The sequence below is a fragment of the Vanessa atalanta genome, chromosome 23 (genome assembly GCF_905147765.1).
Source record: "Vanessa atalanta chromosome 23, ilVanAtal1.2, whole genome shotgun sequence".
NCBI classification, from domain to species: domain Eukaryota; kingdom Metazoa; phylum Arthropoda; class Insecta; order Lepidoptera; family Nymphalidae; genus Vanessa; species Vanessa atalanta.
In genome coordinates this window covers 7332178-7359610 of record NC_061893.1, presented here as the reverse complement: position 1 = coordinate 7359610, position 27433 = coordinate 7332178, and the positions used below count along the sequence as shown (strand labels likewise).

At 32.1% G+C, this 27433-nt stretch overlaps 1 protein-coding gene across 3 annotated transcripts in view; it reads left to right on the top strand.

The window, feature by feature from the left end:
• The first annotated feature begins 2034 nt into the window (after positions 1-2034).
• Positions 2035-27433, top strand: part of LOC125073240 (mushroom body large-type Kenyon cell-specific protein 1) — a 195330-nt gene continuing 169931 nt past the window's right edge. The window contains exon 1 of one of the 3 annotated variants that reach the window (XM_047683998.1): positions 2035-2884. The gene's annotated coding sequence lies outside the window, so the exon portion shown is untranslated. Of the gene's footprint in view, positions 2885-11021; positions 11049-27433 lie in introns of those variants that run through there. The other 2 variants (XM_047684000.1, XM_047683999.1) reach the window with 2 other exon arrangements.

Here is a 27433-nt window from a genome sequence, read left to right as displayed (position 1 = left end):
AGGCCGAATGCAATGCATTTGGCAGGACTCGTTTAAAAAAAGAATACTTTCGCTGGAGCGTGGACGAAATTCGCTGGATTTTAAAATTTTATACTCGATTTGAATTTGGAACGATGTTGTATTCTTTATGAATGAACGATTGTGTTTTATACTTTTGTTTTTTGTTGTGCAATACGTCATATGAATAATACAAAACTGTCGTTAGACATCATTTGATTTATACTTTTTTTGCATTCGATTTTTAAACACTGCTCTATTATCTTTTTTCTTTTTAATTGTTATTCTCATCAAGGCAATGGCTCTTTGAATTTTTAGTATCAAATTGTAAGACATATTTTGCATATTTTTTTAAGCTATATTTAATTTAAAGTAAATGTACGTATTACATTGTTTACAATTAAAATAAACACGTGAATTGGTATGCTGTAACGAAATTTTACTTGCGTATATTTGTTTTGTAAAAAGTAAATTGAAAATAGTTTTTATATATTAATGATGAATAACTTTTTTTTTTAATATAAAAGTGAAAAAATTGGAAATTAGATGTGGTAATTAGTTTACAAGAGATTGCTATAGGTACTTAATACGTTATACGAGTGGGTATATAGCTTGGAAGCAATAAGCGAGTTATAAATATAGGTTTATACGTTTTTTGTTTGATGGAAATCACTCTAGAATATGAAATTAGTTGAATTTTTTAACTTATACTACAATTTTATAATTTACTTTTTATTTCTTATGAATCTGTATAAGCATTATATTTAGTTTTTGCTTAATTTTATATGTCATTGTTGAAATAAATTGGCGGTTCATTTAATAAAAATCTTTGCCAAATCCCAATTTGGTTTGATTATGTTTTTTTTTTTATAATAATGGTTATCGAAGCGTGATTTACTTAATATTTATATTTTAAAAGTTTCGTCATCAAAATTGTTTGACGTTATACCGTTCGCCATTTTGCTGTTTTATGGTGTCTATTGTCTGAAATTATCTACATCTCATTCAATCTGTGGTAATATTTAAATGATTACAAAAGTTATAAAGATTTACCTACTTTTTATTTTTTATTTATGCAATAAAATTACCTTACATAGGTGCAAGGGATATCGGTTGAAATACTTGGCTGTATGTTGGTGTACAGGTCCTTGAAATTTTGTTTTTTTTTTTCAATCTTATCTTCTTGTAGGTATTAAAAATATATAAAATATTATCTTTAGTTTATTACAAGTAATAACAAATATCCTAACGTCTGCATCTTGATATCTGAATATATTATATTATTTTTACTTTTATATTTTATAATATGTATAAATATTATAAATTAGGTATATTAAAGGTGTGTTCTTTATTTATTTTGGTTCTACATTTTTTTTTTAATTTAACTAAGTAATCGCTAACAAACACATGTGTCTCGGAAGTCATAAGTAAAACTAAACAAAATTTTTTTGAGATTTCACCGAACAAACCTACAAAGGAAAATGTTTAATAGCTGTTATTGTTGTGTATACGTTTAATTAAATAAATTCTATTGTCTTTGTATCTTTAATAACGATTTGTTATTTCAGCAAAATGTACCTAGGTAGGTATGACCTAGATTAAAATGTTATTAGTTGGGAATGCTATTTTTATTATAACACAATACTTACGTTAGTTTACTTGACTTTATTTTCTATTAAATTGTAGTAAAAATAATGTTATTCTATTTATAAAACTTTTTTTTTATTTAATATAATATTTAAATATAGGCCAGTCTATAGATTATCTGTATTTTGCATATTAGTTGTAAATTAAAAAAAAATTTTTGTTTGTTACGTTCGTTTTAATTTTTTCTCTTAACTTTTTATATCTTCCTAGTTTCGAAACTATATCAAGAGACAAAAGTACATACAGATAAGCGGTATGATATTACATAGTTCGCGTTACAAACGTACCATCGGACAGTTTATTGACGCCGCATCCGTCTGAACTTGGGTTTAAGCCTTTGTGAATGTCATCTAGCTTCAGTACTACTGCGGTTGTGTGCGGCGTACGTGTGTCATGCACCGCGCGCTACCAAAACACGCACGTCATAAACAACCCAATTTAAGAAAAAAAAAAAAACAATAAATGTCACTTTTCAAAATAAATTCCCGCGCGAACTAGCATGTTGAAAAGAGACGGCCGTATCTCCACGCGACCGCTATTTCGGTGACGTCGCCGGTGCATAGTGAAATAAAATAATGAAAAGTATTCAGTAATTTCGTTGTGTTTACGCGCGTTGCTAGTTTGTTTGGCTCGGTATCGCTTTTTTCTCGGCGCTGCACCCGTGGCGCCCTCTGCCGTCCCGTACACCTAGCACACATGGTTGTAATTCATGGAGCTGTCAAAACAATAACCTCGATCGGCCCGTGGGAGGGAAACGCGATGTGCCGAAGTTTTCGGCGCGATGAAACCGTCGTGGGACCGCGAGCTGGAAAATTGAAGTAGCGGTGTAATTTTTTTCGAAACTTAACCTACGACAAACTTCAGTTGCGCGCGAGCTGTCCCCGCACGCGCCTCGCGCTGCATCCGCAACGAAAAACTACGAAAAACCGCCGAATGGACCCCGAAGCGGATCCGAATCCCGCCGAAATCGCTTTCCGAACTTTGTGTCGACCTGAACTTTTAAATTTCGAACGCGAAAAAACCGCGTTCGAATCTCGCGAGTGAAACTTTTTTGCTCAACTCTGTGATGTAGACCAACACAACACACATAGTGCCTTACGTACAAACTAATAGATTAAATTGTGATGTCATAGTGCAAAATTAATTAGAAACTAGTTTAAAGTGTAAGTGAACTATATTTTTGGAGCAACATTGCTGATTATTTTAAAGTGCTTATGGACTACTGCATAGACTGTATAAGGTAAGTAATACGTTTCCACTACGAGTCGTTTTAATTACAGTTATAGGTAATTTATGTTGTAGGAACGCCAATCTTAATCTATGAACTTGATTGCATTGACGCGAAGTTGCTTACAAGTCAAGTGCATTCCTAGTTGCGCTCGCAAATTCACTCATGTGCTCCGCTAACTTCTGATTGTTAACGTGCAAACGATTTTCGACTTTATAGCGCGTTATAATATTATTTTTTTCGATGCGATTGTGTTATGAAATAACAGGTTTTTCATGGAAATAGTTTTGTATTTTCTCGTGTGTAATTAGGTCGGTTTTTCCTTGTATCGCACGGTCGTGAAGTCGGTCTTATGACCATGGCTACTTGCTATCGTATGAACGTACATGTCCTAAGGTTACTATTATGATTTAATTGAATTACATATTTATTTCCTTCAACTCTTCGACGAGTTACTTCAACTGATTCGTGATATGTTATTTAAAAAATAAAAATACGTATACCATACGTAAAGTATCAAGACGTGTCATGTTATAAGTTTTTTTTTGTGTATAATTAAATAAGAACTTTCTAGAAACGATTAAATGAAGATAAAATATCTGAGCATGTTTTTACAGTTTAGTAAGGTTGCGCTAGAATTAATAATAACTTTAATTATAGGTTAAATCTTTTATTAAGATGTTTATTTGAAAATGACTCGTTTAGGTATATATATTCGTATCCTGATTTATAAGTACATATATCAAATAGATTATCAAAAGTTATTTTTTATTATATTATGTATTGAATATATAAATGGTACAATCGTTGTCCAAGAGATATAACTATAGATATATATAATATACATGATATCAATTATTGCTTAAGAATTAGGTAAATTATTATGTTTTTGGAGAATAATATTACTGGATGTTACTTAGCTATTTTCCAATGACCAAATTTTTTTAAGATGAATCTAACATAGTAAATAGATCGCTATAAAACTGTTGATAGTATTTAAGATTAGCACGAGAATATATAAGACACCTACATCTTACATTCGTACCTAACTAGCTGAACCTTTGACTTAACCTGCACGAATTTAAGAATACTTTACATATGGCACACAAATCGTCACCCTCCATATTAACCAATAAAAGGATAAATTAAAAAGTAGCCTATGTCCTCGAGTTACAAACTTTCTCTATAACTAAAATAAATTTAATCTTAATCGGTTCAGCGTGGACGTAAAAAGGTAATAGAGTTACTTTCGCATTTATAGTACCAGTATATATATAAATTAATACAAATATATTTAACTAGTTATTTCATTCAGTTTCAGCGAGTCTTAGCTTGATTTATTTAGTATGTAACCTTTATCAATAAATATCTAAACTCATTGTTCAAATGAAGTCAGTAGCGTATTCAAACCAACAAACTTTTTAAGTTTATTTTAGCATATATAAATTGTTCACTTGGTGGTAGAGCTTTGTGCAAGCTCGTCTGGGTAGGTACCACCTATTCATCAGATATTCAACCGCCAAACAACAGTATTCAGTATTGTCGTGTTCCGGTTTAAAGGGTGAGTTAGCCAGTGTAACTACAGGCACAATAACATATTAGTTCCCAAGGTTGGTGGCGCATTGGCAATGTATGCATGATGATGCATTGGAGTGGTTAATATTTCTCTTCTTAAAAGCTGGCTCGTAAGAAGTATTGCAACAAGTGCTTCTTCATCGTTCTACGTTTGACAGTGAGTTGAACGAAAAGCTGCTGGTAAGACTCGAAACTCATCGCAGAATTTTGTATGCAATATTGACAGTAATAATTATACTTACAATTTAATTGATATACGTATCACCGAAAGTTGAAAACCGTTCAACATTTAACAAAAACATACGAATTGAGTTCTTACAAAATATTGGCGTAATGTTCTGTGCATTTGAAAGTCAGATGAGCGATAGTCGAAATGTTCACAAATATGTATTTAGCATTTAAGTCGATTTAATTGAACTAGCGGTCACCCAGTGGTCGAAAATCGACCATGATTTGAGTCTAGTATATGATATATTGTATGTGGTTCTATTTCCATTAAATTTTTAGTAACGTTCTAAATTCGGAAACAGTTTGGAAATTATCTTTAGTCAATTTAAAAGCTTTACGCTCACTAGTGATTGTCAAGATATATGATCCAGCACGTGACTGTAGATTTTCGTTCTTTAGTTATTTGAAAAATATTTAGTAGAGGTAACATGATTGTTTGAACCTGGACATAATAAGAATAAGAATATTAAAAGAGTTCACGTATTCAATAAAAGGCTCAATGAAAAAAAATAATGATTTTAAAGCCGTGTAAAATAAAAAAAAACAGTGAGAAAGAGAAGGAATGATCATCTTTAGGGGGCGCAACGCTTTTTCCTTCGTTATGATTTCTGACAGTAGGTACACTCTACTGTAAGCCGCGTTAAAGAACTTCGTTGCAAGAAAATCCAATGAAATGTCAAACAATGCGTTATTGTTCTTTATGTTTAGGGGCAGAACCGAAGTTCTTTTTGCTATCCGAGGCAGGGGAGTGTAAGCAATTGAGCTGTTACTGAGAATGTCTCAAAACAAGCACTCAATTGCTTTTAAAGTCTTCTTCACCCAGGGTTAGAACAAATGATTTCGGGGTCTGTTTTATAAGATATCCACTATATATATGTCGTATGTCCTAGGTTATTTCTGTAACGTGTAGTGAACAGTTTGATATCTTACGCTAATATATTTTTCAAATCGATCGTGTACTTTTTGAGATTAGCCCCTTCAAAGATATAAATTCTCAAGTCTTATTGCAAACATACTAACGTGTTATTAATTCTAAAAACAAATAATATTATGACTACATTATAAAAAACCTTTTTTTAGCTTTTTTTTCAAATTTAAATAGAGAAACAGTTCCAAAGTTTTCGAGCATTTTATTGTTTTTTTTTGTATATTTAATTAGATGGCTTTATGATGTATAACAGGCAGGCAAATTGAACCAAATAGGTACATTTGTATATTATAGCGTAATAGGTATTTTTAACTATACCTACTCTAGGTATTTTCCTTCTTATATACTAATGCGTAGAAGCTAATTAAATAATAGCTTAGTCTCCGACGCGAAGTTACATATTATTAAAAATACTAGTGGCATTTAAAAAAAATGTAATATGTCGTCAGACAACTGGGCCACCTGATGGTAAGTGGTCACCACAGTGTATTTTTACTTCTAGACATTGGCGCTGTAAGAAATATTAACAGTTCTTTCTAATGCGCCACTCTATACCTAATAGAATACAGCCCCATCTTCCGAACTCAGAGCTGGTACTCAGACAGAAGAACCCAAAACTTTTACTAGATCCGGGATTTTCACTCAGAAATCATTCTAATCTCGCCGCTCGAGCAACTGTCCCTTATTTTCCCCACGGCTGGGCAAAAAGAACATCAGCAATAATATTAGTAATTTCCGAAATACTTCCGAGAATTCCCAAGTTTCCTTAACGTTTTCCTTTATATGAACTAAGAATTGTAATCGCGAAATTAACTTTTAAAAAACTGCGTTGCATCCTGGCTTCGTTTCATCAGTGGCCTTGTTTCATTGCTCGGTGTGTCAGTGGCCTTAAGTAAGGTTAAACACTCGGTAGGCACCAGTTTACCTCAGCGCTTCGGGAGCTTCATATTTCTCTGAAGAAATTAAAAAAAAAACAGTTCTAATAGTAGTACAACAACTTAATAAGGTAGGTATATATTAAGACTTTTTGTGCGTATACAAGTAAAGTCTTAAAAGCTTCTCCTCATCTTGAAAGAAAGTTTGCAGTATACCTTTACGCTGCATTAATGCTGATGAATAAGAACAAATGGCAGATTTTCATCCGACACGTGCTCTCATGACGATGATTTGTGTCATTTCCAAGCATGAATTATAAACACAAATTAAGAACATCAAAATGTTTGTGCTTGGCCGGGATCAAACCGGTTTAATTCAATTCTTCTGGACTATATTTTTATTATGTTATAGGTAGTTGAGCGGCCTACAAGATGATAAGTGATGAGTATAGTATGGACATTGGCAGTGTAACAAATACTAACCATTTCTTAAATCGGCAATGCACCATCAACCTTGACAGCTACGATATTACGTGCCTTGTGCCTATAGTTACACTGGCTCACTCGCCCTGCAAACCGGAGCACAATATAACTTACTATTATATGCTGTTTATTTGGTAAAATGTCTGATGAGTATCTGTGTGAAATTAGAAACTATGAATATTATTTAATAATATATCTGAAGTAAGCATTCAAACCATAATACGATACGATAGTCCAGATATATTATGTTTTTATTTTACTATATGTATGAATGACCGAATAATCATGAAGGTTTTTCCTACAAACATTATAAATATATATTATTATATTTAGGAAGTTTAAAACCATATTTACGTGTTCTGGCTGGATGCTATTATACCAGTGTTCTTGCTCGGCTGCGTCGGTGAGAACCTTCGCTTTCCGGATTGAAAAAAATATAGGTACTCGTTCAAAGAATATTTTTTATTAATTTATCATAATTCCTAACTTAAAAGTTACTACGTTCGATTTTGTTACTGTATTGTAAAAAAAAAGTTATTAAGTAAGTAAGTTATATTATTATTAAGTAGATAGTATTCGTTTTTGTTTTTTTTTTTCGTAAAATAAATCTAAAGTACTGATTTTTATGCCGGTTCGTCTCTTTTTAATTAAAATTTTTAATCGTGGTAACTTTACGCCAACGAAACGCCAAATTAATAAATATTAATTAATTTTTAATATTGATATGTAGCTAAGATTCTTAATGAATTATACTTGTATTTAGGTTTTAGGATCAAAGCACGATGTTTGTTAAGAAATAATCAATTTTTTGAGGAAAGTTTCGTATTGAAATTAGTTTTTCATCGGCGATCGTAATTATACAATATTATGTCATAATACATTAAAGTCCATTAAGTGGTAAATTTTAATCGATTCTATGTTATTTTTAAATTGGATTATTAAAAATTTAAACATTGATAAATAAGGCATATTACTAGTCTTAATACAAGATTCATCTTAAAAAAGCGTGTATTTGTTCATTTTCAGTCAGTTTATAGTTACATTTAATTATATTTTACTAAGGTACTCTGTAATTAAAATTGTGGAAAGAGTAACTACTGAGATTCGTGCCGGTTCTTCTGGTGGAATTGCTTTAATGTTCAATATTTAATTGTATCTGTAATATATAAGTATGAATGGAACAAAAACTTATTTCGCTATAGGTAACTGTTATCTCGGCATGTGTGTAATAAAGCTCGGTGTAAATAACCGAGGCGTTTGATCGGCAATGGTCATTCATGGTTAACGACGTCACAGCCATCATTAAAGTTAGACTATTAAACTAAACAAAGGGTTCAACAGCGCTCGTATCGATTTCCGCGTTCGAATTACGCGCGATGAAATATTAAAAAACTAGTTTGGACATTTTTAAACAACGGTCGATATTTTAGCAGCGATTGTCGAACAAAGGAAGTGTACGAACATACATCCACTGAACTGATATATGTCGGGGGTCCTGTTGAGGACATAGGTAGGTATATGAGTTAGGTACCTATAGCTACAATTCCAATCGAAGAAGGAGTTAACATAAACAGAACTGAACTTTACGAATTCCATGCGATTTTCTAATAACTTTGCTGTACAAACAGCTCTTGGTTAATATATATTTATAATACAACAGTATTCCACTGAACTACTTATATCCACTTCCGAAGATTCGATAACACCTTCGTTGACGTACAGGGCGCGATTTTTTCGCAAATCCATAATGAATATCATAGATTATTCAAGCTCTCGACCAATGATATCGCGTGAATTCGATTCAAATTTTGTTTATTTTGCTTTTGTATTCTTGTGGTTGGAATGTGAACGTGATATTTGGGAAAAAATAATTTTGTCTTAAGTAGTCGCGAGGATCAGTTGGCATTTCATTAATGCAGTTTAGTAAAAATTCTTATAAAGGCTGAAATAAAAAAAAAATAGTAATAAAATTAAATAAAATAGTTATTTGTGTGTGTTTTTTGAAATTCCTAATAGGTGCGGTAGATTGTCAATGACGGAGTGGCAAATGAGTCACATTATGGTAAGTGGTCACCACCGCCCATATACATCGGTACTGTAAAATGTATTTACTACCCCTTATATCCCTAATGTACCACCAACTTTGACAACTAAGATGTTATTCCCCTGAAGCCAGTAGTTACACAGGCACTCTCCTTCGCTTGTTAAAGCCTTTTAAAAATTGGACCATTTTGCACTACGTCATAGTTACTACTACTCCACATATAGTTTTTCATACAAGTAAAAACAAAAATTTAAATAAGTAACTTTGTCGTGTAACAGTTCGAAAAAGCTACTGTCCATCAACATCATATCACTATGAATATGACGGCTAAAGTTATATGTCTATGTTATCAGACGCATAATTATAATTTATAACAGCTGTACTACCCGCTATTATTATATATTCGGCATTAAATAGACATTAAATTAAGAAAAAAAAAAGAGGGATGTAACAATGGAATTTAAATAATTAATATCCTATATCCATGACGTAACGACCCACGGACGATTCCGCGTTGATTTGTCATAGTGTCAAATCGACTAGTTTCTTTGTGATTGACGTACAATGAAAATATATATATATATATATATATATAATTAGGTATAGATATATATAGTATGAAAGGGATTAGGCGTCAACTCGTAAGACATGATGATCTTCGAATGAAAGTCTAGTTGTTCACGTTAGTAATATATTTTCGATATTTACCTCAACTATGACACTTTTCGGTTGTCACTTGTTCTTATACGTCATACTGATACAGCGGCTACCTCGCTCAAGCTTACAGCTTGACGTTGCCTGCGTCTTCTATAAAAATACATAAATCCTAATTATACTTTCTGATGCTTCGACATATATAAATTTATATTTATATAATCCTGCAGTCGTCGTGAATATAATTACATTTGTGTAACAAAAAACAAAACTAACAATTTTTATAACTAATTCAATAAATTCCGCTTGTTTGTACGGTCTACAAAATAATAGTTGTTTTTTTTTAAATATATTTTATAAATGTAATACAAAGTCCTTTGAAGTGAATTATACACTATTTTAAAGTAACTATGAGTGTAGATAAAATGCGCTTCGCTTTTAAGCCAATTACAGACGTTATTTGTGTTAAGTATGCATTGGAATAGTCGCAGTATCAACTGTCAAAGTGGTCAATGCCCCGTAAAGTACAGTCAGACTCGAAAACATTTATACATTTTAAATCGGCATTGTGTATGTTGATACCTTAACACGTTTGTAATTGTATATCTGTTCTCGGTGTCGACTGTACTTTTTTCGATTGTAACCTCTTTTTCCATAATATAGATTATGAAACTGTGTTATCTGTATCTTATATCTTTTGTTTAGATATTATTACATATAACCTCAGTGTTTTGTATGTTAAAATTGTGTAGTGAAGTTAGTTACAAAGTTATATAATGAGTAATGACGTTAGTTACCTAAATTATTTGTGATTTAAAGTCATTTCTTATCTATATTTATCAATATGTATTTACTCAGCTATGTCCATTAACTGTAAACGCTTTTTATTTTAGGGATCCGTAATTGTTATAATAAAGAACCCACTCTTATACAGTGATACCACTAGACACAATGGGACTGTAAAAAATATTAATTCAACAAAACATCAATGTGAAGTCATCCATAGTTTTTAAGACGTTTTCGATTTTTCTGACTCACTCACCTTGTAAGTCTCCTTTATTTTGTAATCCTGATGGTAAGTGACCCACTGCTCATAGACATTGGCGCCGTTAGATATAATTTCTAACACCGCTAATGACCCACCAACCCTGGGAACTAAGATTGTCCTTAGTGGTTCATGTGGTTCCTTCCCAGACAGGCTTACACAAAGTCCTATCACCACTTAGATAATAATAAGTTATCAAAAGAATGACAAAATAAATAAATACTACAATAAGACACTGGATAAAAAATATTTAAGTTATATTTATCGCATAACAAAGCTGTTCCGTTTCTTTACATGACAGGTATCAGTGCGTGTGTGCGTAACCACACACCTATACATAGAAAGTAAGTATATATATACCTATATCTAATAATATATATATCACATTTTGGTCAGTAGGTACAAGAAGTTATCAAAATAAAAAAAATGTTATTTTTTTTTAATTCCGTACTGAACCCATTGGATGTATTAAAATTCTCACCGACCGATTTTTCAGTATTTTAAGCTGAAATTTATTCACGGAAAAACAATTCGGGCATGCACGTCGGGTATTATCGTTAGCGATTCGGCTATATTCGTGTCAGTGCCTTTTTTTGTACTTTTTTTTAGTAGTTCTATTGGTCTTTGTCACGGAAACCTGGGTTACTTTGTAATGGTATAGTGTATTCAGGTTGATTACTCACTGTTAACACACATCACCGAATAAATACAAAACTAAAGGTGACGGTTCAGTAGCTAGAGTGAGAGGATTTTTTGGTAAAATCGTTGGTTCAAATCTGACATTTACAGTCGAGCTTAGAAAGATATCGTGAGGAAACCTGCATGTGTTTATCCATTTAATAACATTATGCTAAATTATTTGATTATTTTAATTTCCTCGTAATTATTTTGTTTAATTTCATGTTAATTGAGTTTTTGTCGTTAGAATCAATTTAGAAGTTTATTTCGTAATTATTTTTAAAGATAAACTATTTATTCTGACTTAATCTAAAAAAAAAAAATATTACTTCGATAAATACGTAACCCAATAATTCGGTTTGACCGATGACGTACTTAGCTTAAAATTCCTTTGATAAATAAAGTATATTTTTTAAAGGCTAACTATTATATAACAAAGTATTAAAAGTTTTACTTACCAAGTTACACTTGAATCTATTAAGTTAAGAACAATGATTACATATTATGGTAACTCACAGAATAACCAATATATATATTTTTTTATATAATTTATAAAATATAGATTATAAAACAATACGTCTTAAACACGATAATAACAAAATGGCGATAAAAAAACTTATATAAGTTCCGTAATTTGAGCGGGAGAAGTCATCACCCGATGTCCAAGATGGCGTCGCATTTTTTTGTCTATGCGCTAACGGCCAGCGAATGTTTTAGAACGAGTTTCTTTGCGTTTCATACACTTAACCTTGTCATTAGGCTCGACTAGTCATTTTTGAATTTCGAATCGAGCCGCCATAACTTTCTCACGTCTACAATGAAATATGTGCTTTATATCACGTGTGTATGATAGAAATTAGCTTGCAATGATGTGGATTTATTACATTTGCTGATAGGAATATGAGAATTTTCGTCACAGCACACATTCTCCTTCCATAGATAGCTAAGAGCGATGACATGACGCGAAAGTACAGACTATTATTTTACTCGTTTGTCGGTTAATTTTAAAATAATTGTTGTTATCATAATGTGAGAATGGATAGATGTGAATTGTTTGTTATATAACGATGAGGGTTATTCTTAATGGATTTTGATAATCGCTTTCGGTGTAATATCTTACCTTAAATTATTAAAATTGAAGCGAGCATTCAGTATTATGAGTCGGTGTTACGTTTTTTTTTTTTAAATTAAATAGAAGCTTAGGAAGATTTTTTTCGAAAAAAAAAAAAAAAATAAGCGAGCCATATAAATACAGTGCATGTAGTTTAATTATTTAATCATCAATATTGTCTTATAGACTTTTTCATCAGTAATTAATTGGACAGCTTATGAACTTAAATAGAATATTATTATTTTCTTCGACTTTAAATTAGTTCCTTTAAAATACTTAGTAATTATTAATTATACATATTATTGTATTGTCAGTACTCAACAATTTTAATACTGTCCGTCTGTTGCTCTTTCACGGCAAAATCACTGAAACGAATTTGATGTTTTTTTTTTATCTAATACCTGACGACCGACCCCTAAAACAGGAGCCAAGCCTCGAGTAACACCTAGTACTATATATTAAACTATACATATAATTTTATCGTGCCTATACCCGCATATTTCAAATGATCCTCTAGCTAAAGGTTGACTGGATATCGTTGCTTTAGCGACACATCCGCCTGTTGCATCTAATGCAACTTTTGTACATTGCGGACGAGCACCTGATGGTAAGTGGTCACCATTGCTCACAGACAATGGCGCTGTAATAAATATTAATCATTCCTCACATCGCCAATGCGTTACCAACCTTGGGAACTAAGATGTTATGTCTCTTGTGCCTGTAGTTTCACTTACTCACCTTTCAAACCGGAACACAACAGTACTGAGTACTGCTGTTTGGCTTTAGGATATCTGTTGAATGGCTGGTACCTACCCAGACGGTACGCCAAGAGCAAACATAAATTCAAAAAAAAAATATGTTGATGAGTTTCGCCAGTTCTTCTCGAATCCGGGTATCATCTTGTCAAAACTGGTTAACACGTACCTAATTGCCTGTTAATGTCCCAATTGTGGGCTTCTTCCATGCTCTTCCAATGGCTTAGATACACATGTAGAAGATTTTCATCCGACATCTTTAATTTCCGAAACGATGTCAGCTTTTAATTTGACTATCGATATATGAGTATTGAATAAAGTATCTTGAGTTTATGTTTATGACAAATCAGTAACGTTATGCCCAAGACGGCCTTGATATTTTACTCACAAAAGGACAAGAGTAGTGTCACTTCGAAAAGTTTTCATGGAATAAAACTGCATTTCCATTTACGAACTAAACAAGTTTACCTTCAACATAAAATGTCTAATTCAAATTGTTTCGAAGCTATTCATAAACATCTGTGTTATAATGTTTTTGTAATATATATATATAGGTATTATTTAACTTATATGGGTAAATAATAAATTCCAATGACTAATAAACTTTGTGCGATAAATAAAAACTATTTTAACTAACCTCTTTCGAACGCATGTGATACGTCAATTCAATAGGTAGTTCATCTCTTTTACTCTTTGTGAAATAATGAATAAATGTACCCAGGTATGTAACCAATATTTAATAAAATTCTTTATTAATTAGGTTTGTTATTATTAATATAATACAGACTGAACTGGCTATTTGTTATTTTTTTTTTGGTTGGCATTATATTGGTTACCATTAACAAACGAGACTTTTTTGAGAATATTACGTAGTACAGAATTTTATGTACAATGGTACATAAAAAGTCGCAGGTTCGATCCCGACGCCTTGGGCTATTGATGTCAGCTCAGATGTAAGCTTAATTCAAGATAATTCCTAAAAATAGGACATTTCTACTATTTGTTTTTAGAAAAAAACGTTTCAATAAAAACTCTATTTAACATAAAAGTCGACTCCCAAACGACTCGCCAAGCTAAGGGTTTAGCCGGAATTCGGACAATTTATACAATTACCAATTAACCTACATTCTAGGGGCTGTTTCCAAGTTGAACTAAATTACTTTTTAACGTATAAAATTAGACAAAGAAACTTACTACACTGGCGCCACAAAACATATAAAATGACACTGATCTATACAATAAATGTCCATTCCAATGTGACCCTTCAAATGCTGAAATTAACGTTTATTATGTCATAAATATTACAAACGATTCAATGAGAGAGAGGCCAATCTATATTTGTCGTAACGACGCAACACGAAAATAGCCGAGCGTAACCAACATGGCGTCTTACGCGTCACGGTTTTGAGGTTAAGGTTTGAAATTTCCAGCCGTTGTCACCGCTAATATAACGTAACACACTTATTCAATCGTATTGTAATGGAATAGGATTGATATTAGCTTGACACGGTCGTTTTATTAATGTTGTCGTCACGTAAATGGCGCGTAGACGTTTGTCATTTTCTTACGCGAGTAAAGGGTCTTGATCTTTACATTGAATTCGCGCTCCCGATGTTTTGCAATATTATTTAACTATGCGTGTTCCCACGGCTGCGTTCGGTTCTTATTACTGTTTTATATGATTGCGGTATTAAGGGAATGTCTTTGCTCTGTTTTTATAGCTTTTGTTTATACTAAGAAGACGCTGTGTAAATTTACATTATAAATATTTGGAAATTAAAATTACGAAATTAATTTATTGTTTAACACTTTTACTTAAATCGTCAAATGTTTATCCATAGACCAAATTTAAAACGATCACGTAGAGAGACCTCGCGAATGGAAACGTATTATAAAACAATGCACTCTTATCACTAGCGATTATGGCGGCAATACGAAACTGTGGCGCTAAAATGTTGCATAATTATTAATTTTTTTCTGCACTTATAAATAAAATAATATTAAAGGTTCGGGACGTTTTGATCGTAAACATCAAATTAGTTTTTCGCAGTGTTTTTTGCTTAAACAGCTAACAGGATGGTGATTGATTACCCTTGCCAATGAAGATTGACACCGTAAGAGATAATACGCCTGTTTTGCATAACCGATGCGATGACAACTATAAGATCTTTGCTGGTATATGACCTATGATGGGAACATAGAATGCATTGTAATCATAGTAAGCACCTATATAATATCTAGTGAACAGCTAAATACGTAACCAGGAGATTTCTTATAAAGCCGAGCTTGAAGAAAGGATAATTATTAATTCTCTTCTATGTTATTATAAATTGCCTATATAATCTTAGCTCAGTGCTTAATACAGCTAAAAATACTCTTACATTGCGATGATTTTTTCTTAACCACAGAGCGTAAGTTATTTGCATACTGCTAGGTTAACGTTAGTAGTTAGTCTATGCAAATAATTTAAATGTCTTATAACGCGCCCTGAGGACATGCAGGTTATATATTACGTTGATCTGTAGAATTATTACAATTAATTGCCTTTCACAAGTTACCACTACAAATAAATAAACGGCAAACAGACCGATTTTTTTTTTTTATATAAATAATGATCTATGTATTGTATGGATTATTTGTGTACACTATAATTACTACCGGCGAATAGCCTTCCCGTGTTTTTGTACAGAAAGTTTGAAGCTTAGTCCACAACACTGCTCTATAACAGGTTAGTGGATACACTTGTGAAGATTTTCATCCGACACATGCAGGTTTCGCCATGATGTTAATTTTGCCGAGCACGAGATTAATTATAAAACGCTATATACTATCGTGTATAAAGATTTACATGTTATTTTACTATATTTTTTACTCCACCTAACATTGATTTACGAATGCATAAAAATACATTAGTACGTGAGTCGTGCAATGTGTTGTCATGCAATGATTTCATTTTTGAGCAGCTATCAATCACATATGCTACATGACCTGCGATTATGTAGATTATTTATTATCGTTTCATAATCCTTGATAAACTAGCGACCCTTTACATACCTATTAATATTGATATACGTAATAAATCAGTTTAAATAAACTAATTTTATGCTAATTTGCGGAAATCCATGACATACAAATTGTAAGAATGTGTGCGATTACTAAATGGTAATTATAATTTAATCTACTGATGAAGGTATATTACTATGTCAAATCGATTATAAATATTCGCTGACATATTATAAATATATCACGTTCCTAATGTATGCTGCTATTCTATATTTAAATGTTGATTTGCAGCTCGACTTTGTGGAATAAGAAATGTATTTATTTATTTTTTTGGAAAAAAAAATTCAACCCCATGTTTAACGCTCATTGGATCCAATCTAAATCATCCAGAGACTCGTTTAAACACGCACAAATAAAATCATCAAAGTGGCTCCAGCCAATGAGAAGTTTAGTGACCAACTCACGTAGAGAAAGAAAAAAATATATGTACAGATGTATATTTAATTTTCTTAGTATGTATGTAATTGAAGCTATAATATGGAAATGGTAATATGAACAGATTGGCATCAAAGTGTTATGTTTTGAACTGATTGTGAGTGATCTTGAAACGAATAAATGACGAACATATAAGCGAATTCATAAGATACAGCTAGTCTCATAAACGTTCCAAACTTAAATTGCTTAGTCGATTCTGCGAACTAAACGCTTACACGTTGCGTTATACAACTATTTATTGCAGATTTAAACACACGTGGTCAAAACATAATATAATTATACTGATTGTAAGTATCAAATACTTTAATTAGCACTTTAATTATATTTTAATAAATGAGGAGACGTTGCTTTTATTTCCTAACTGATAAATTTACTTACCGTTTCTATATCAACTTGAACCAGAAGATAAAACGCCTTTCGGAGAAGATTTTCGATTTCGATTGCGAATCCCCTTTTTACCCACTTTAAATGTAGTAACAAACGTAAATATCATGATCTGGTGGTTCATATAAGGTTCTAATTTTATCAATCAACTTCTCTAAATAATACCTTATTGATTATTAAAATTTAAAAAGGTTATTTTTTTTATATAACCACGATATATAAACCTATTCATGTATATAAAACACTTTAAATGCCACACTAACATGTGTTTACTGAAAAAATAATTAAATATGTAAATCGCGTAGTGTAAGCAAACGAAGCCCCGCCGATCAGAACCCGCAGCCAAACATGTACGTCTTCAGATTATTACGTTACTAGAGTGTTGACATATTTGTTATGTTTCTATACCTACGTGCTAACAGGTTCCGTATCGATTGTGTTGCTGCTAGTCGCATTTTGTACCTATTTTCTAATTAGGGATACATTTATATCTCAATTAGGAAATTGTTAATGTCTTATTCATATATTTAAATGGTGGTAGGGATTTGTCCATGCAAGTATTCGGTAGGTACAAACCACTCACCACATATCCTGCTGCCAAACAGAAATACTTAGTATTGTTGAGTTTCGGTTAAAATGGTGAGTGAGCCAGTGTAACTACAGGCACAAGGGACATAATAAAATAGTTCCCAAGATTCGTAGTGTTTTGAAACGACACGTATCATTAAGTGACCCATTTAAAATATAATCTACTTGTTATGTACAAAAAAATATATAGTTTAAATATTATATACTACTAATTATATAATAGTTATATACCAATTATATTCCCAAACAAATGTCGTTAAAAATTATTTGGTCAAAATTAAACATCATTTTAGCGGCGCAACATTTGTGTTCTCAATTTAAAATCCGTTCGGGGAACACGAAAAGATAACAAAAATTTCCGCGCCAATTCCGGGGAAGGACACTCGAGCTATTGTTTGAATTGAGAATGCTTTCGGCGAAGTGACATTTCATTTTACTTATTGCGTTCCAAATTTAAACTATTTTTAAACCTATAAAACCAATTACGTTTATTATTTTCAACGAGCGTTCGGACTTGAATTTTTGACAGATTCGTTACAAAAGTTATTCAAATTTATTTATGTCAGAGAGCGGAAAATTTGTTCGTATTAAAATAAGTAAAATTTTAATATCTCGATAATTCGTTTTACGGCAGCCATAGTTTTATTGTTGTTGATTATTGCGTATTATAATGAAACTCAGATTTTAAATTATAAAAATATCAGATATTTAAAATTATTTAAATCATTTAACAAACGGTATTTAAGAAACTATGCACTCTTTGAATAGATTTGATACCGCCAAGCCATAATATCTACTTCGTATTTTTGTGTGAGTGAGCCAGTATAACTACAGGCATCAAATAACATCATAGTTCCCAAAGCCTAACCAACCCAAGCTAGTATGCCTGAGTACTTTAAAAAAACAACTTAAAAGAGTTGCATGGTGGAATAATTTCAGCTTCAGAAACAAGATAATATATATTTTATTTCTTATTTATGAACTGACTAAGTTTTTTTAAAAATTTTATGCAGACTTAAGCACAAAACACAAATCCTTCAAATTCACACTCATACAATAGACGGTGTAACAAGAAATCTATACTAATATCATAAAGGGGTAAAACTTGTTTGTATGTAGGGGGTAATCTCTGGAACTTACGATATTATTTACATTACATTATTACTGAGTACTATAGGGTATATATCATATTTTCTTTGCACACATGCAAAGCCGGGGCGGTAGTGTATGTATGTAGTGGTTATTGAATTTCTGTAGGTAATAATTACATAGTGCAAAGTGTATGAGTTTGGTTTTAATAGTTAGTAGATAGTTTTTGGTACATGTCGATAAGTGGAAAATTTCGTAACGTACTTAGAAAGAACGTGCGCGGTTGAAAAGTTAAGAGTTTAATATCATTTATTTGCAATAAATGGAAACTTCTGGAAAACTCAACGATAACGTCGCATTGTTTTGGAGAATTCTGTAACAAGTGATAAAGCTGACTTTACCTTAAACCATTAGGTGTTTGTATTTTTTTAAAGTGTCATTAAATGTATAAAATATCACGTGACTACAAAGCGCGCTTATGGTTCTGACGTCACAATGCTAACGAAACACAAAAACAAAATTTAACATTGTGACGTAACACGCATTCGGCACCCGTCGGCGGCGTGTCGTCCTACTGAATTTTTAATTATTGTAAGAAATATTGTTTTATTTAAAAAATTATACTAACTTAAGTTACTCTATCTCTACTTTAAGTTTACCTTTTGGTCTGCAGGGTGACTGACCAAGTAATTACAGGCACAAGGGACGTAACGTCTTAAATTCCATTGTTGGACACGCATTGATGGTGTGAGGAGAATTTAATATTTCTTACTAAACTCAGTAGTTACTCTTTATCAACATTTCACAAAAATACAAACTCATGTTTTTGAGTGAGCCAGTGTAATCACAGGCACAAGGGACATAACATCTTAGTTCCCAAGGTTGGTGGCGCATAGGTGATGTATGGAATGGTTAATATTTCTTACAGCACCTTTGCCTATGGGCGGTGGTGACCATTTACCATCAGGTGGCCCATATGCTCGTCCGCCAACAGATGCCATAAAAAAAAAATGTTAATTAAATACAATTATACATGTATGTAGTATATCCTGCCCAAAAAATCAACAAGTATTAGCTCCACGCTTTTTTATCATCTATATAATCTTGTATTCAATAATTTGCCTTCTTTACCATTTTTTTTTTTTACAAATGATTTGAATTTATAAAATGGCAAAGTTAAAAATGTCTGTATTAAATACTATACTAATATTATAATATGCGAATGTAAGTCTGTCTGTTACGCTAAACCTCTGAACTGTATTTGATGAAGTTTAGTGTAAAGCTTGGTTGGACAAAGGTTACATTTTTATGAATAAAATCTACGAACGAACAAGCCTTCCCCCTAACACGCAGGTGAAAACTACTATGCTATGCTACAGACTACTACCGGCAGAGATGACTTGTCATTAGACGGTTCAATTGTCATTTTAATTTAAAAAACAAAACTAAGCTGATCTTGACAAACAGATACCGCAAGGTCTCTGCTTGTTTCAATGTATATTTTATTATAATATCTAAAATTAAATATATATTTGTATCTTGTTAATAAGAAATCGTATTAATAATCTGTTTATATATATTTTTTTAAATCATAAAGCAAGGGATGAAACCGTAAATGTCAATATTCATACATTGTTCCGTCGTCAGCTTCGGACACAAGGAAATTAAGTCCGGTTAGGCTGTTGTTTGAAATACATTTTATTTTCTATTAAGATATATATTAAATATGTTTGATACGGATTGTATATATGATTTATAGACGTCTTCGATATGAAACATATATTTTTTATTATTTGGACCCCAACGTTGCCCGATGATATATTCTATGACATTTTAAATGAATGAATTTATAACAACCTAAAAATGTCCCACTGCTGGGTTAAGACCTCTTTTCGTTTTAAGAGGGCATGGAGCTAAACCCGCCATGGTACTTCAATTCTCTTTGGACATACATGTGGCAGAATCTCTCGCAATGTTTTCCTTTACTACTGAATGATAAACACAAATTAAGCACATGACAATTCAGGTTTGAACCCGCAATCGTTGGTTATGATGCATGCGTTTCAACCACAGAGCGATCTGGGTTTAGTTATTAATAAAATAAATTGTTGATTAAGTAAAATACTCACCAAGGCAAAAAAGCCTTTAAAGTATGTATTAAAAATAATATAATTGCGTATACTAGCGTATATATAATAAGTATTGTATTGCCACAGCACCAAAAGTGTGTGCAAAATTTCAGCTCAACCGGCTAGATAAAACTGGTTTAATCCAGTTTCCATATTGACTCGCATAATAACAGGCCGAATTTATTGAAAAGGACTGTTAACTTGACTTTAAAAAATGCCTCTGTAGAAGCCGACTTCAAAAATAACAGACATAGGTGGGTATTTTAGGTAAATATTTAAATTAAAAAAGGGTAATTTTGTAGCAGGAACTTCATCATGTAGTAGGTATTAAAGGCACCTACGCGCGCATAAAAAAATATACATTTTTTTTTTCATAACGCACCAAAAGATTTCTAACTTAAAGAAATATACATATTATTGGTTTTACAAAATTTACTTCAGTTACCAAAAAAGCCGTATTTAGTAAACCTCATTCAACCTCACATATGTAGATAAAAAAAATGTATTCGTTTTTTTATTTATATTGGAATGCAGTTTTATTGTAAGACTTCATTCCAGACGTGTTACTTTGTGTGTTGCTACATTAATTAAAGTTATTAAATATACCTATAAATGGATATCTATTACAAAAAATGTCCTATTACTAGTATGTGTGTGTATGTGTACCTAAGTGTAATGAACTGTTATATTTAAATTATATATATGTTATGTCTGAGATATCCATTTATTCATTTTGTTATGCTTATAGTTACTTCTTATAAATTCACTTTTAGAACTTTCAACGTTCCGGTTTTAAGGATCGGAATCCCTGAAGCAAAAACGAAAAAAAAAAAAATTGAAATAGAAATGTTTGAAAATGTCAACGGTGTTCAAATTTTGTGATAAGCGGTGGCTTTCTTATCTAGAGACCCTTTTCCCGTCCCCTAAATCGGTTATATGTTACGCTTTCGAAAGCAATATTAAAATCTAAAAATATATTTTCTCGATATTGTAACGCATCGAGGCTTCAAACCTACGACCCTCAACTAGTTTTATTTTTATGTTACTGTAAGAATTTCAGACGCTTGCGTATCAACGATTTGAAAAGTACGAATAGACGCGAGCTCGGAGCCTCAAAATACAATCGACAAAGATCGGAAACTATGTACGGTTAGAATAAAAATTTACACGAAAACGAATTATCTTAAAATTACTCCTTAATTTATAAGTTACAACATTACAATGGTATACATAACAATAACAGTTTTTGATTTGTAATTAATTTGTTATTAATAATTAAGTAACTTAAATTAATTGTTACTAATATTATATAGGTGATATTTTTTTTATGGTATAGGTTGGCGGACGAGCATATGGGCCACCTGATGGTAAGTGGTCGCCACATCCCATGGATAAAAGCATTGTCAGAAATTTTAACCATTCCTTACATCGCTAGTACGCCACCAACCTTGAGAACTAAGATGTTCGGAAGCGGAACACAACAATACTGTTGTTTGGCGGACTTGCACAAAGTATTACCACCAAAGTTTAAATGTGTCTGAATTTTAGTTTGATTAAAAAAAATGCCATTTAAGTCAAATTAGTCGTCAAATAAGACACAAATGGGATGTTTAATTAGGTATCTATACTAATATTGTAAATTCGAAAGTAACTCTGTCTGCTGCTCTTCTGTCAAGCCGCTGAATCGAGTTTGATGAAGTTTTGTATGAAGTAAGATTTAACACCAAGGATAAGACATAGGCTACTTTTTTATGCTAAGCATCTGACGTTGGTACCCACGTTGTTGGTAACAACGTGAGCAAAGTCGCGTACTGCAATTAGTAATTTATAATATAATCCGATTTAGCTTTCTGTCTGTCTTTCTTTTTGATACGGTTTTCACTAAATAGTTGGTATGATCTCTAGTTTAATTTAAGTCTAGCTTAAGAAAAAGAGCCGAGATGGCCCAGTGGTTAGAACGCGTGCATCTTAACCGATGATTTCGGGTTCAAGCCCAGGCAAGCACCACTGAATTTTCATTTGCTTAATTTGTGTTTATAATTGATCTCGTAAACCTGCATGTGTATAATTTAAACGAAATTCTGCCACATGTGTATTCCACCAAACCGCAGTGGAGCAGCGTGGTGGAATATGTCCCAAACCTTCTCCTTAACGGGAGAGGAGGCCTTAGCCCAGCAGTGGGACATTTACAGGCTGTTATTGTATGTAATGTATGTTAAGAATTACCGATAGTACTTTTATTTATCGAACGAAACCAAAATTGCACAGACGGCGTCTAAAAAAAGTTTTCAATTGCATTTTTTACCGTCAAGGTTGATCGTAACGTTGTATGGTTAGAAGGATTGACAGCGCATAGTGTCAATTTGATAATCTGCTTAACTGAAATAAATTAAAAAAAAAATACATGAGTAGGTACCTATGTTCTGCTGTCTGTACTAGTCGGATATGCAGCCGGCGTCAGCGAAATCTGACGAGATTACCCGGAATCGAACCGAAACTAAACGGTTAACGGCATTGGCGACGGCACGCTAAATGCAGTTTCACTTTATAGCTTTTCAGTTTATTATACTTTTTAGTACATGGCGAATGGCGATACGAATGAGAATTGTAACGCGGTCGTTAATTGGACAATTAATATTAGTGTTTTTTTTTAACATGTCGCTGATGTCTTGTTTTATTTTGTTGTTAAGAATGTAATGTTTACACAATATTTAATTTTTTTTTTTAATGTATAATTGAATTTCTTGTCCTTTTCTTTAATGCTTTCAAGCATCCGCTCCAACGCTAAGCGCATCAGGACATTAAAAATCATTGATATATTTATTAAATTTTTTAAATGTATAATCCATAGAACTAACAGTAGTTACGTAAGTACCTACCTGATTAAAAATAATTTAATCATAATTAAATTTATCAAAACTTACACAATTGTTGACAAACAGCAGTATAAATACTCCTTTGTGCCATCAAAACAATATTGGCTGAATAATTATTACCAAAGCTCACAACAAAACAAAAACTACACACAATATAGACTATTTAAATAAAACCACACTTAAATCAAGACATAAAATAAAAGCGAGCTATATTATGTAATTTCGGCGTCGTAAAAACTCGACTCTCACGAATTGTACGTTTCGTCGAAAAGTGAAACGATTCAGTTGAAAATTCGCAGGATAATTACGGATAGTGCAATTTTCCACGTGGACTGCAGATTTAAACGCGTAGTTTCCGAAAAAGACTAAATTGCAGGATAGCCGTGCAGCTGGATCCAGAGCCGTAATGTTCTAGCCAATGACATTAAGACTTACATGCTAATCTGTTACGTAACTGTATTAATAAAAAAGTATATTGTGACGTTTGTTTATATAATCTGTATTGAGTAAAGCAGTCTGTTCATACGTCTACGGATTATGAGCTCCTAGTTCGAATCCCATGTTGATTTGGTAAGAGATAATAAAAAACTTCTTCATTGAATACTAGCGACCCGCTCCGGCTTTGCCTGCAATTTATTAATAAAGGAAATTATATGATATTAATATATTTTATAGCTCATAGCACTCAGGAATATTGTAACTTTCTATCTGTGATAACACTTTGAAAATTGGATCATTAGTTCCCGAGATTACCCGCTACATACAAACAAACAAATTTATATCTTTATAATATTAGTATAAATACACTACACTCATTGTTTATATAAAATAAGGTCGCCCACCGGTTCAGAAACATCTCAGAAAAGAACCGTCGACAGCAACTCAACAAAGTAAACAGCAGTAGCAGACAGCCATAGTCAGAGCATAGGCAGAGATCGAACATTAATTTATTTATTTATAAGCCATTACATAATATAAAAATATAAAGACAATCATAAAAGGTGACATTTATATTCAGTGATTTCCAAACACGATACAGGACATACATACAAATATTATCTACATAGTATAAAACGAAGTCGCTTCTCGCCGTCAGACTTAGATCTTTAAAACTACGCAACGGATTTTGATGGAGCTATCATCAATAAACAGAGTGCTTCAAGAGGAAGGTTTCTGTGTACAATACATGCATATTATAATAGACAAGACCGTGAATTTCGACCCATAACAAACAAGAATTTTTCTTTTGATGTTTTTCCTTTTATATAAAATTTATTTACAGTCCCTTATGGTACCCATGTGAGTCGAGAGCCTAGTAAGTTATAATAGCATATAGTTAGACTATGTATTTTATTTAACAGAAATAGTTATTACTGGGTTCTGGTTCTTCGTGGTTGGATCTATAAACCGGTGGCATCTTAACACTCAATTTATTTCAATAACATGACGAATTGAATACATTGACCTGTTTTTTTTTCTTACTTTTACTATTTAATATATCTTTAATCACAATTCCATCATACTTGTTTTAGAAATACTTTCATGAACACAGAAAAGAGGTATTCGTATATCGACTATTTAATGCTACATTATCTGTTATATATCTATGTATGTCATAGAGCTTTTGATAAAATACTGTATAAGTTCTTTAGTATATAAAATACTCCATAAACATATATTTTAGTATATCTCCGTCTCATATAATAAAACGACTCACGATAATGCATAGGCCGCAAATTTTACATTTTATAATATTATTTTTTGAACTGTAGTCTCTTTAAAACGTTCGCCACAAAAGCTCTTTTGTTGACGAAACAGACAGACATTTCGCACGAGTAATATAGTGACGTCAGATAGGAAACAAAAGAGTATTTCGTGGAAAAATCGAACACGTCCCGTTGTCGTGTCGTCGCCGTCACGACACCGGACACTGTCTGTCGATCGCTCGTAATAACTAGTTAGCCGAAATGGATAGGAACAGTTACATGTATGGAGTCATCATTAAATATTTTATTTTTTTATTATTTTATTTAACTAAACAAATTTATAGTTTTAACACCTACTTTATAAAGAAATATAAGTATATATATCAAACGGTACAATGAAAACAACCGAACAAATTAGTAAGAGATTTGCCTTCAAAATTTAATTGATTTTGTTATATCAACCGTACCGATCAATCTCTTTCGTGTCTTCTCCATACGTGACATTAGCGAAATAATCTGTGCACTTTCGGCACAACTGAAAGCCATTAAACTAAGAATTTTATTGTATTAACAGTTTTTCCTTGGATATTATAAAATTTACAAATAATGACACAACCAATAATGTCGATAGAAGATAAATATAAGTGAAAATTACATACTTTTCAATATATATTTTTTCAATTAATTTGAGTTTTATTTTTTAATTATAAAATTGTAAGGCAAAATATAAAACTCGAATTATTTATAAGAGAGTAAAACAATATGAACGTCATAGAACAAAATTAAGATAAACGAAAGTCATCACAAATAGACTACTCTACAGCCGTCTATGTCCTCAACTCTTTTTACTAAATCGTATTGGGACTGAAAGTGAGTGAATTTCGTGGAAAACAAAACGAGACGCAGGTAATAGGTAAAACGTTTAAAAAAACATTCGGCTGCAGCGAAAATAGACGAGAAAATTAAAAATACCCGACGTACACGCGGAAGTTACACTTTTGGAGCACTTTCGAGCATTTATTAGAAAGATATAGAAACGGGTTCATTTATAAAATCTTTGCTTACGTACTGACTAATATTATAAATGTTTGCTTGTATGATAATTACACAACTGATCCACAATTAATTTTGCTCACGTGTTGTCAGGGGTACAAACTCAATTAAATTATTTATACTGCTATCAAATGGTCGAAATTTGACCATAACAGCATTTAAATTTGTATGTTTCGAATGATTTTTTTCATTCTTAATTTCAATGGTACCCCGACACATAGATAAGAAAAATGTACCGAATTGTTTTCTGTTTATCAAAGCTTATACGTGCAAGGAAAAGGAGAATTTGATAGACAAGGAGGACTGACGATGCTGTGGGATCGCTGTGAAGCCGCTGGTTGTGGGTAGTGCAAGGCCGTGGAGTATTGTCCAGTACAGGACGTTTTCCAGCTGACATTATTAACATTATACTATCAAAAACGTAGAAATAGTATTTATTATTAACACACTTTATACACATTTAGAGTCGAGGTGACCCAGTGGTAGGAGTTTGGTGGCAAGCACCACTGAATTTTCATGTGCTTAATTTGTGTTTTCATCTCGAGCTCGGTGGTGAAGGAAAACGTCGTGAGGAAACCGGCATTTGTCTAATTTCAACGAAATTGCCAAATACCGTAAGATTTCTTGTATTGACAATTAAATATCGCCTAATTAAATCAATAATTCATTAAATATTAATTACAAGCAAAAGTGATATAGTATCTTAGCTTCCAAGGTGGGTGGCGTATTGGCTATGTAATGGTAACATTTCTTACAACGCCACTTACCATCAGGCCTATTTGCCCATCGACCTACCTACACTATAAAACAAACTGGCTCAAAATTTTATAGCAGATTGTTATCGTATATAATACAGAAAATT